Genomic DNA, 295 nt, shown 5'->3' with positions numbered 1-295 from the left:
AGCCAGCTACGAAATCCAGACGCGTTCCACCAAGCGGATGTCTCCAAGAGGGAAGCAAGAGACTCGAGACCGCGTCTCCCACGGGAGCCGGCCCGGGCAGCTCCAGCTAGCACAGAAGGGGAGAGAACATCCCTGCTTCTCCCCGGCTCCCTCAGCCCCCGGCCGCCAGAACTCCCCGCCTGCAGACAGCGGCGCACGGGCACCATCAGCTCCATCTGCTAGTGAGCTCCAGAGGAGCCCGCGTCAGCAAGCCAGCGCAGAGAGCACGAACCCAGACGGATTCCACCCAACTGGA

This window comes from Buceros rhinoceros, unplaced genomic scaffold (genome assembly GCF_000710305.1).
Source record: "Buceros rhinoceros silvestris isolate BGI_N320 unplaced genomic scaffold, ASM71030v1 scaffold23464, whole genome shotgun sequence".
Taxonomy (NCBI): domain Eukaryota; kingdom Metazoa; phylum Chordata; class Aves; order Bucerotiformes; family Bucerotidae; genus Buceros; species Buceros rhinoceros.
Note: the sequence above shows the minus strand (reverse complement) of the source record.